This window comes from Lonchura striata, chromosome 12, assembly GCF_050655825.1.
Source record: "Lonchura striata isolate lonStrDom1 chromosome 12, ASM5065582v1, whole genome shotgun sequence".
Taxonomy (NCBI): Eukaryota; Metazoa; Chordata; class Aves; order Passeriformes; family Estrildidae; genus Lonchura; species Lonchura striata.
In genome coordinates this window covers 12,264,713-12,273,096 of record NC_140714.1, presented here as the reverse complement: position 1 = coordinate 12,273,096, position 8,384 = coordinate 12,264,713, and the positions used below count along the sequence as shown (strand labels likewise).

General features: G+C 44.9%; 1 protein-coding gene across 5 annotated transcripts in view; it reads left to right on the top strand.

Moving 5' to 3' along the window:
* Window positions 1-2,892: 2,892 nt before the first annotated feature.
* The window catches only part of FLNB (filamin B), an 88,201-nt gene continuing 82,709 nt past the window's right edge, over window positions 2,893-8,384 (top strand). For 3 of the 5 annotated variants that reach the window (XM_085590535.1, XM_085590533.1, XM_085590534.1), the window contains exons 1-2: window positions 2,894-2,957; window positions 5,817-5,894. The gene's annotated coding sequence lies outside the window, so the exon portion shown is untranslated. Of the gene's footprint in view, window positions 2,958-5,816; window positions 5,895-8,384 lie in introns of all 5 variants that reach the window. The other 2 variants (XM_021532436.2, XM_085590532.1) reach the window with 2 other exon arrangements.

Below are 8,384 nucleotides of genomic sequence, written 5' to 3'. Positions count from 1 at the left end.
GATGTCTGCTGTGACAGGTCTTGCATTTACCATGTCCTAGATTAATTTGTCACTTTATAATAACTTAAATAGAACGGTGGATTTAAGTGTCACCGTGGTGGGACCCAATGAGGATTGAGAGGGTGGTTTTGATACAAGCTGAGAAGGCTGTAAATCAAAAAAACCCAGTTTTTGCTTTCTGTGAAAGTGAAGCTTTCTGAGTTCAAGCAGTTACCCAACCAAACTGTCCCAAGTTAAGCAAACATACTAGCTAAAGGTAAGTATGTATAACAGCATATTTTCTTTCACACCACCAAAAGTGGAAACATAAGCAGTGTGTCTGATGTCATCTCCATACAGATGGGTTTGAAATGCTGGCTCTCATCTGAAACATCATTACTTTTACAGTGAACTTTTAAAAACTCTACTATTGCTGCTAATATTATGTGTATGTATTTTAGAAGTAATTTCCCAGGACTCCAATAAAATGTTCTAACAGAGTTTTGTTCTCTAAACAATTTTAACCCGTGTTTTGCCTTTTGGGGAGTACTTTTGGCCCCCAGGCAACACAGAAGAAAAATTGCTGGCTAAGTAACACCAGATGCAGGAGAGACTGCTGGCCACTAGACAGCTCCCAGATGAGAAGGCCTTACAGGTTGAAATACAAATATGTTTTGTAATGAAAGCAGAAACCCTCTTTTACTTTAGGGCACAGGGACCAGCCATGAAACACAGAAAGGATTTTTGTTTGGGTTACAGCAAGAGGCATCATTATCCATAATTACATTTTTCATACCTGAAATCAAAAGCCCCAAAGCTATCCTCCCTCCAGAGAAAGGTTTGGAAAATTATCTTAAATGTTGTTTTTTGCTGATCTCAGGGTTGAATGAAAAGCTGCTGCAGTCCCTTGATAAAGGGTGTTTGCATGGGGATTATGTGTCAGCCACCACCTCGTGCCCCATCAGTGGTGCAGCCTCAGAGATTCCTCATGTCACTGCAGTCACAGCTCCTGCTCTGTGGAAAAAGGCAAGGGGGCAGGTCTCTCCTCCCTCTCCCTCACTCAGGCTATTATTGTGGTCAAAAGTCACCCTTTGCATAACTCACAGTGCCTGGGAGCTGAAGGGGTCTGGCTGTGGTATGCACCAATAGTCCTTTGGGAATCACCTTTGGGATAGGAAAAGACTCAGCCAGGTGCATCCCCTCTGGAGGCACTGGCTGAGGGTCATGTTATTTAATTGGGCTCAAATGCATTGGATTGGCTGAAGGGTCTCAGCAAAGCCTGTACCTGGGCAACTCATGAGTGAAGCCCAGCCACATGGTGCAGGGTGGGACATGCTGGCATCATAGCCGTGGGTTACAGGAGCCTTGTGTTGGTTGTTTGCTGTGAACACTTTGTCACCAGTAATGACAACTGTATGGGCTCCTGCAGATGCATGGGCTGGTGCACCAGAAAGGTCACAGAGGTTGAGCAGAGGTGGGCAGCAGCTGGGCTCAGCATGGGGAGTGCCAATGCACCTGGGCTAGTGAACACAGTGTCCACAGGGCATTGCAACACTCTGGGTAGCAAACTTCCAACACAGCTTGGAGCTGCTACCTTCCTGCTGGCTCCATGAAATGCCCCTGTCCCTGCTATGTGTGGCCTTTCCTGTGACATCCTGCAGCCTGCCTGCCTGGCACACCCTTCTTTGGAGGAGGATGGTAAGTTTACACCTGTCCCTTTCATGTGACTTCCACCACAGCTGGGCAAGAGGGCAGCCTGTGTGTGGCTGTACTGTACTGCAAACTGTACTGAGCCATGATTTTATGCCTAGCAAGTGCTATTTGAAGAAACCTTGCATGGGGCCAGATTTAGCTTCATTTCTGGGAGGGGCAGGAGTCTTCCTTCCCATCTGCCAGACCTGAACAGGCTGCAGAGGAATGGTGTGGTGGCTGAGGGTGAGAGTGACCCCAGAGCCAGGGCCAGGGATCAGGGACAGGGCTCAGTGCCTTTAAACCCAGTGTTTCCATTGCTCAAGAGTCACACAGCAGAGGAGTGCAAGAGGAACATGGAGGTCAGGGTTGCCATTGTCACATAACCATTTTAAACATCTCGCTGAAAAAGTAGCAGTTAGAGTTCCTGATGGCTGCCATTACTCTGTCCTACACATTTTGGTAGTACCATATACAGGGCCTAGGGCTGATGTGCAGAGAGCTGGAAACTCAGTGGGCTGCGAGGGCAAAGCAAAGACAAGTTCTTACCCATGCTCTCGCACAGGCATCTCAAACTAGACCACAAAACCCCATCACCAGGAACCCCTCTCTCATCAAAGCAAGGATGGAGGGACATGGGTGCCCAGGCATTCACATGGCCAGGCTAGGGCTGGCTGAGTTTTCCTGGCAGCAGGGATGGGGCTGGGATTTTTAGGGGCCCCTTCCCAGTGTGTCCTTTCAGATCTGGGTATCTCCTCTGCCAGAAGCAATTTCCACCCCCTTTAATTCCCATGGGGCTTGGTGATACAGGGGGAAAAGTGCTGTCAAAGGTTTTCCCCTTCCCTTCCAAAATGTAAGCCCCTGGGGTCCCCTGCAGGGATTTGGCAGCCACAGGAATGTGTGGGAATACACAGGACAGGGTTTAGGAGTGTGTGTGTTGTTATGAGGAATATCTTGACATCACACTCACCCCAAGTCTCAGAGCAAAATTGCCCATGCCAACCCCCCATATATCCTGGTTTCTCTCAGGTGCGTGTCCTTGTTCTCAGCAGCCTGAAACAAGGGTGTGCCCAGAGTCCCTGGCGAGGGATGAGCACAGTGCTGCAGTATTAGCTGATATTGTGCCTTTTAGGGCGTGAAGGAGTTAAAGTTTTCAGATGGAAAGCGAACTGAAGATCAGACTAGCAGCCTGGTGACCTCCCGCTGCTGGGACAGCAGCAGCTCCAGCCAAGCCCGGCAGTTCCATCCATCCATCCATCGGCGCGGTGGGGCGGCGGGGAGCAGTGGCGGTAGGTGCGAGGGGCGGCGGGGCCGGGACCTGCCCTCGGCCCGCGGGACCCCCGGGCTGGGGCCGGGCAAGGTGGGAGGGAGCGAGCTCCGTGGGATGGAGGGAGGGCATGGACAGCTGTCCCAGCTCTGCTTTCAGAAAAGGAGTTGTTCAAAGCGACCTTGTCCCGACACTGCACGGGGAATCGTGATTTCTTGCCTTTTGGGACACCCGGTCAGCAGATACCGAGAGTTTGGGAAAAGAATCGTTTTGTAGTTGAACTCCTTGCATGCAGCAGGGGAGGGTTGCTGCACTGTGGATTCATTTCTCCCTGATGAGGAACGAATGACAGCTGCATTATTTAATTCTGTCCTCTGATGATGATCAGAGATTTACCAATAAATGCAAAAAGCAGCCAGACAGTTTACAGTTTCTAAATAATGCAAGATTTTTATATAAGTAGAAATTGGGTTTTTTTTCCCCTTGAATTGAAAACATTGTGGTCTGATTCTAAGTACTATAGCCTGTTGCGCTGAACTGTCTCTGTGGCTCTTCAGTTTATTGAGCCATAGCAGATTCTCTGGTTAAAAGACAAAGTGTCAGTAATCTGAAAGTTTATTTTGTAGTAATAAAATGGTATTGTTTTACCTAAGGAATTGCATAAACATTTCTCATATAATTTACATTGTAATGTAATCATTTTACATGATAGATTTCTCTTATTCAGGAAGCATGGTTAAATCAAGTCATGATAATTTCTAGTGAAGAAACAAGGCTTACTTAACACAGTTAAAAGAAAAACAGGAAGACCCACAGTCCTATAAAACTAAAACCAAAGTAGTATTCTGTTCTCTTCATTGCAAGAATATCCTCAACACTTATGGCATTTTATGTTTTTCCTTAGAAAGAAATCAGAAGACATATTTCCCTAAAATTCAAGACTTTTTTAAAAACCAAAATGCTCTTGGGATGGTGTTTGAAGGAGATTGCCAGGCTGCTCAGCGGTAGTTTCTGCCCAGGCGAATGGAAGTGCAATCACAACATTTCAGTTAGAAAAGCCCAAATTGCTCTTTACTGGCCTCCCAGTTACTAGAACTTGATTCCCCCAAGGTACTTTCTGGCCAGAGATGACGTTCTTGATTTCAGAAATGCAGGTCTCCTGGTAATTGGGTTTGATTTATTCTTCCGTATCACAGAGAAGAAGTCAGTGTGATTCTTTGGAAGTATGAAGTCTTCCAAATGCTAACGTGTGGGGAGAAAGAAAACAGCAATTTTTATTATCTTCTTAACAACAGCCCACAGGAATGTGCTTTGCAGTGAGTGCAGCTTAGAAGTTCCCCTGCTTCAGCTCTGGCCTTTCCTGAGGGCTGCTGGCACAGCCAGGAACTCCTCTGCTGACTGGCCAAAAATCCATCAGGGGAAGCAATAATCGAAGAGGGGGGAAAGGAGGCCGTGGGATACATTAAGAGGCGAGCTCTAAAAAGTCATTAGTAGAAATGCAGTGGGGAGCCCCACTCCTGAGGCCACCCCAGAGACAGCCTGTAGCTGCTTAGTAAGATCCATGGGGGATCTGGAGCATCTCTGAGGCCAGGCAGCACCTGACTTAGGTGACATTACATGGTTCCCTGGTGATTTGTCTCTTAGGACTGCTGGGAAGTGACACTGTATGCTATGGCCTTTGTCATTGACTTAACGCCTTTCCACAATGGTGGGGTCTGCCCCTCTCTCTACAATTGATGTCACACAGAAAATGTCCTAAGGCAGGTGGCAATTTGTCTGAGGGGAGCAGAACCTGCCCAGGCTGGTGAGGTTTATTCAGCAGGGACATGATACTGCTCTCATTGAAGTGGAGAATAAACTCCCATTGATGTTTTTCAATCACTGACAATTTTCTGTGGACTCTCGATTACCACTGCAGCCATGCCCAGAGTGTGCGGGCGGGGGGTGCACAGCGTAGAGAAGACTGCTGTATCCTGTTTTTGTAAAGGGCTTTTCCTCTTAGTAGTTGTAGTGAAAACAAACATGTGGGAGAACAATGGGACTTTTTTTTCTGTTTTCCTCTATATTTTTAAATACAACAAAAAGCCTATTAGAATTAAATAAAGTGCGTTAACATAAAAGGGATTCCTATATGTTAATGAGGAAAATAAGCGTAATTACTTGAACATACAATCACAAGCACAAAGGTCATTTGCCTTCTTGATCTCAGCCTGTGTTTTTGCAGTTGAAAGCCTATTCATTAAATACCTGTTAAAAAGGGTACTGGTAAAGAACAATGCCTATGCCATAAAGTTGTTATCTGTAGGAGAGTTCACACCCCAGAGAAACACCCTTGCATGCTGCTGGGCACTCTGCAGGCTTTGGAGTTGGCTGCTCAGCAGGGACCAAAGGGGAATCTGCAGAAAGGATTTCCTTCCTTCAGATAAACGCAGAGGTATTGTATTTGTTGTGTCTAAAATATTTTCCAATGAGTAAACAAAGATAATTCTAGTTGCTGTAAAAAATGGAAGTAATATTAAGATGTTAATGCTTTCTAGGAGTAAAACTTGGAATCACTGTTCATAGGATGAATTGCTCCCAAGAAAACAGGAACTAGAGTGAAGTACAGTATGTGAGGGTGGACAACTGCCTTCAACTGTTCCCATTTAAATTACATGTGTTTAGAGAAAAATCTGACATTGATGCTTCCTTCCATATGAGAGGTGGAGTATCTAACTGTAAGAGATAGTTAAGGGTACAGTTAGCTGTTCACAAGGTCAAATTATTCCTGTTTGAGCATGTATTTCCCTAGTGTGTGGCTGCTTAGCTGCAGCTTTCTGCCATGAGTCACTTTTCCCCTGGGAAGTGGAACCCTGCCTCTGACATTGCTCTCTCCATGCAGGTGCTGCAGCTCACAACCACATCTGGCCTTGACCTTCCAGCAGTAGTAGATCAGGATCCCGAAGTCCTTCACTACAAGGTGGGTTCCTGTGCCATAGTCATCATCCTCCTTGCTGCTCTCCTTTTTCTTGTTGTCTTTTCTGAGTGGCAAATATCACACTGAATGCAGTTTCCAAGTGCGTTTTTATGGAATGAGATTATTTATGCTACTGAAAATGTCCAATACTCCTCTCACAGAGTAACTTGCACTTGACTTTTTAAAGATACAATATCCTGGGCTCTCCAGGTATCACAGACTTAGTTTCACTTTATTGCAGGTTAATAAACTGGTGTCACTAGTTTATTAAAAAAGGGCTGCTTGTCATTGTTTCTTGAAGTGCAGCTGTGTGTGGACACGAAGTTGAGGACACCTTCCAGACCCCATACATCAGTGGGCAGGTGGGAAAGGCTGAGGAATATATTGGTAGGACCAGATTTCATCCCACTGTGTTTTGTTTGTTTTGAGGTCAAAGTACTTTGTGAAATCAATATTAATTTGAAGGGATTATTTTAAGAATGGGAGAAAGGGATAAGGTGCTATAATATCAAAGTACCACATTGAACAGTATTTGGAGTGTAAGATTTTGGATTTATTTTGAAACAACATATCCTTTCAAGAACTGTTTTGCTCTTATGCAGTTCTAACACATACTACAAAGTCAAAAAGAACAGTTTAGAAGCGCCTGAAACCAAGGGAAGCAGCTTTTTGCCATCGTTCTCCTGAGAACTGTATGCATCATGGTTTTGGCTCCAAGTCATAGTGATGCTAAATTTAAAAATCCTTTCAAAACAGGGCTCAACCTTTCTCACAACTCTCTTCATAAAAAGCTCAATGTTGAAGTGATAATGTTCAGAACAAAGAACATTTAGTATAAACATTTAGCTTGTACTAAATAAATTACACTTGGTCTTACAGTCACGTTACTGGTGACAGCTTGTACAGCCTGCACCCTTCCCCTGTAATTCACCAGAATGAAGCAAATATACATTGTTTGGAAAAATTTCTTGACTTTTGTCAAAGAGCCCAACTGCTGTCAGCAAACATATTGTGGGAATATGAATCTAGAAACAAACAGATCATTAGAGGGTGAGTTAAGGTTTTGAGATTTAATTCTAAACATGTTGAGTGACTGAACCAGAGATGTGCAATGCCAGAAAAACTGCGTACCAAAAGGGTTTTTTTCTTTAATGAAAGCTGGTATTTTTATTGAATACAAAGTACTTTGGGTGACAAAGATGGTTACGTATGGAAAATATTAAGTTTTGCTTGTTCTGGAGAATTATGAAGATCACTTGATTAGAAGTAACGTTGTGCCAATGCAAGTTTAACATTCTTTCCTTGTGGAAATTATTCATCCATTTACAGAACTTTATTAAAGTACAATAATTTTCCAATGTTAAAAAGAGAATGTATACAGAGGATCTCTGCTTGGATAGCAAGTAGTGATCTGGGCTTTTGCAGTCACATCTCTGGTTGGATATTATCCGTGCTTTGCCCTGTTACAACTGTACCAAGGGTTGAGAAAATGAAACAGCTTCCCCAGTCACAGCATCTTTTTTGGGAAAAGCCCAAGCTGAGGCTGTGGTACTGTCCAGCCTTCTCTGACTGCCAGAGTCACTTGGGTCAAGGACCATCAGGAAGGCAGGGAGCCAGAGGAGCTCTTTGCAGGCCTCATGAGAGGACATGTAAATCATCTATGGAATCCTGAGAGGGCACAACTGTTCTCAGCCTTTTAGAGAAATGTAGTCATGTCGGGGCAGGAAGGAGGAAGGGAGCCAGGCCCCATTCTCCAGCATGAGACCCTACGTCCCTTGGGATGGACTAAGTGCCTGCAGTCAGGCTTGGGCCTCTTCTGGGCTTTCATTCTTGTGACACATCTTGAAGGCCTCCCCCGTGTCTGGACACATCACTGTAGAACGGATATCCTCATCTGCCCCAGCCCCTGTTCTGCAGGGACAGCCACAAGGCGGTCTGTGTCCTTGTGTACTTTGGCAGATACTGGAGTTTTGCTCTCTCAGGGAAAAGCTGCTTTGGTCTCTTCCCTTCCTATAGCCAGCTACTGTCTTGGCCTCACTGCTCTCTCAAAGGCAGCCTGAGCTGCTTTACTGTATTTGAGAGGAGAAGGCTACGGTGAGGGAGCAGCAGGACATCTCCACTTCAGAGTGTACCATGAAGCCCATGCAGATGTGGAAAACTTCAAAACTGGCTCCTCTGTCAGGCGCTTATCCCTGGAGCCCTCTCTTCAGGCAATAGCAGCTCTGCCATTAATGGTTATCTGCACAGTGTTAGTATAATGAGAAAAGAATATCCTTTGAGGTTGTCAACCTTGTCTACCCTTTAGCACATTCAAATACATCCTGGATTTCCCTAAAATTCAAGGATTTGCTTCCTGTGATTTTTTTTGTATCCCACTGGCACCATTAACCTGAATACAAATAGGAAATTATAAGACATTTCCCAGAGTCTTTGACAAAATAGCAAAACACTTTCTGTCTCAGGAGCAGAAAGATACTTTTTATTGGAGTAAAT